We start from the raw sequence: 3,946 nt of genomic DNA on the forward strand, positions 1-3,946 counted from the left end.
TACTTTCCACAATGTTTGGTAGATAGTAGTGTTCATAAAAATGTTAGCTATCATCATTACCATCTCTAGGATAGAGGGCTTGGCAGAAGTAAGAACAACAAAGAAACCACTACAGAATGATAGGAGTTACAGTATAAAATTTGCCCAAATAGAAGTTCAATGGCATAACAATTTAAAAACATTTTCATTATATTTTCTAGGGCCAAAGAGATTATATTTTTAACATTAAGACTAAATTCACTTTTTGTAACTTTACCTATTTGAAATCTTCGTAAATTCTATTAAGCATGGTATTTATTACACCTAGTGGGTGAAGTTATACTTCATATACTGATAATTTGTTATTTGTGACTTTTTTACTGTGTTCTCTATATGGCATTACATATTTTTTAACAGGTAAACAAGCCAGTATTTTATATAAAAAGCTGAACTCAGATTTCAAATACAGGGTAAGACTTAATTCAACTTTGGCCTTAAGACTTAATTCAACTTTGGCCAAGTAGTACCTCATTGTAAACCACTTTCCAGAACAAAATGCAGAAATATGACTGACAAAAATTTTTGACACAGTGTTTTGAGTCACTCAGATCTCAGAAGCATTCCTCGGTTAAATTAAGAATTCTCAGGACTTGGTGTTACTGAGGTTTCAAAATATTTGTCTTGGCCCTCCCTGGTGGCGCAGTGGGTTAAAGCACAGCACTGAGAATCTGTAGGTTCGATTCCCGCCTGTCCCAGAGGTGACCACATGGTGTGGCAGACCTCTCCTGACCCGCCCGCTGCTTCCCTCAGCAGTGTACTTCGTCGATCTGCCTGTTCTGCTCCCCACTCTGTCTCTGGTGAAGCCTCTTACCGCCCCTGAGCCTCTGGCCTGTACCCCAGTTCTGTATGAATAAATAAATAAATCTTTAAAAAAAATATTTGTCTTGCATAAAGAATAGGAAGTATTCATCAAAATTAAAGAAAATGTAACAGCTTTAGGTGTTAAAGATGACTGCTGAATAGTAGAAGAGATAAATCTTCTCTTCCTTATCTTGTCTCAAAGACCTGAAATGGAGGTTAAGAAAGCATTGGATATGTTGTAACTGCCTTTCCTTTGCAAGAAATCGTAAATTTTATAAAATTCTGTTCTTTTCCTTTCTTCCCATGGACCTCCATGTCTCTAGTAGCTTGAATATTTGTGTTGGGGGTGATGAGATCAGTGAAATGGAGAAATGTGGGAGTGTCCTCTGAAGTCATAGACACATGGAGAGGATTCCAAGAAAAACATTGTGTTAGTTTAATGTTTCCAACCCAAACCTGGGTTTCAGTTTGGGCACAGAATTTCCTAGGTAAGATAGAAAGAAATAACTGCAGACAGACAATCTGTCTTGCTGGGTCAGCACACTCACTATCCTCACTGCTGCCATGATATGATCAGAAAGCATAAGCTAGCAGCTCAGTGTGTGACTACTGGAGAGACAAAAACACCATAATGGGTACAAGTAATTTTGCTTCATGTAATAAGGTTGAATTCTATGTCTCTTCAGCAACTATAAATTAAGGAATATAAAAAAGCTTTGCCCCATAATATCCAACCCTTCTATTTTCCCTGAAATTTCTATCATTAGGGTCACATTTAGGCAACATAGCCATAAAGTCTTGATAATATTTTCTGAAAGGGATAATGCACTGAGTCATTATTTAGGAGTCTGTTCAATATTATCATAGATAACCTTATCATATACACAGATATATATGTTTTATTAATCTAAGAAAGAGCAATAACTTTTCTTAACCTCTAATTCTTCCAGCTACATCCATCACAAAGTCCCACCAGCACCTTTAGGCCAACATTTTAAAATCCAAGTTATCACTGCAACCAAATTTTCCTTTCTACCCCAAATTCCTCACAGTAACCATATCTACCTGATATCTACCACATCTCTTTCTCTTTAAAACTGTGTTACATACACATAACAAAGTTTACTACTGGGCAGGTGAAGATGTGCTGAAAAGAAAATTCTTACACTTTGTTGATGAAGTGTAAATTGGTCAAACCTCTAAGGAAAACAATAAGGAGTTTCATCAAAACAAGTAAAAAATACACCATATCATCCAGCAGTTCTACATTTCCTAAAGGAAATAAAAATAGAATCTCTACAACACACATGCAATCTCATGTTTATTACAACACTCTCACAATAGTCAAGATATTTGCATTGGGAAACAACCAAATGCTCATCAACAAATGAATAAATAAAAACGATGTGATAGATCTACACCAATGATGTGATACATTTTCTACCATAAGAAAGAAGGCTATCTTTTCATTGGCAACAACACGGTTAGAACTTGAGCACATTACGAAGTGATACGTGTGACAGAATGACAAATAATGAAAGTTATTATTTTATACGAAACCTAAAAAAGTTAAAGCTGTAAAAAAACAGAAAGTAAAATTATGGCTACTAGGGAATGGAAGTACAGGGAATAAGAAAGATGAAGTATAAGTGTACAAATTTGAAATGAGTAAATAAACAATAGAGATATGTGACATGATGACTGTAGATAATAAAATTATACTGCAAAAAAATTTAACACCTTAACCATTTTAAGTTGTGGTTCAGTATTATTAATTATACACACTTTTTTTTTTGCAATCAGTATGTTTTTTCTCATCCCTCCTCTCCTGCCTAGCTTCTAGCAACCACCACTCAACTTTCCATCTATATGACTCTTACTGTAAGGGAATCATATGGTATTTGTCTGTTTGACTTATTCTACTTAGCATTAATTTCCTCAGAGCTTATCCATGTTGTTCCATGTGTCAGAATTTCCTTCCATTTTAATCAGAAAGAAATTCTATTGTATGTATATGCCACATTTTGTTTATCCACTAATCCACAAATGGATTTTTGAGTTTTGATTATTGTGAATAATGCCGCTATGAACAGGGATGTACAATTATCTCTTCAAGAAACTGCTTTTCAATTCATTTTGTTTATACCCATACATGGAAGTGCTGAGTCGTGCCACAATCCTTTTTTTTTTCCTTTTTAAGGAAGAACCATACCACTTTCTGTCATGTCTCTTGCCTCAAGCCCCTCCTTCTTAGCCTCACTGTCATCAATCCTAATTCAACCTCATTGCCTCTCCGTGACTGCAAAACCCTCCAAAATCTCTACCTATTCCAGTTCAATGAACACACTCCTATCAGATTAATCCGTAGTTCTGATACCATTTCTCTGCTAAAACAAGCAAACAAAAAGAGCAAAATAAACTTCAGTGATCCTATTACCTGCTAATTGAAACACTAACTCCTCTTGGCCAAGTTTTCAAGGACAGTTGTAATATGACTTCAATCTATGCTGCAACCCGGCTATGTTCTAGAGTCTCCTTACTTCTTTTCCTTTCCTCATGCCCTTTGTCTTTTTGTCCACATGTGCTCCACCTGCTGGTCTCTAAGTCCACCTCATATCTTAGAAACAATTTCACTTGAAATTTGCACTAAATAGCAAAAATCACCCTACTACTTTCTAATGTTTTCGACCTCTGATTCATCTCTGGCGTTCCCATGACCTCACATGGTGGTTCTTAGAGGTATTCATCACACTCATAATTTCATAGGCAGCATTGTCTTCCTGCACTGCACTGAAATGCTTTAATGACAGGGAGATATTCTGGTTTATTTGTGCTAACTCCCCAGTATACCACACAACTAGGCCTACAAAAAACATGGAGAAACTAAGCATTGATAACTTCATATTTTCCTAAATATGAATTCTACTCTCTCTTTTGTAATTCCAAACTCTTAGAGTTGAATAAATTTCATAAATGGGCCCTCTGGAGATATACTGAGGGTGCTTCTCTATTTAGAGCCTGAATTACCGATGTTGAATGCATACATTGATCAAACCAAAGAGATAACTGTTCTCCTTGGAGCAATATAAAATCAGTCATCACTGGA

This window comes from Condylura cristata, unplaced genomic scaffold (assembly GCF_000260355.1).
Source record: "Condylura cristata isolate star-nosed mole 26May11 unplaced genomic scaffold, ConCri1.0 scaffold00001, whole genome shotgun sequence".
NCBI lineage: Eukaryota > Metazoa > Chordata > Mammalia > Eulipotyphla > Talpidae > Condylura > Condylura cristata.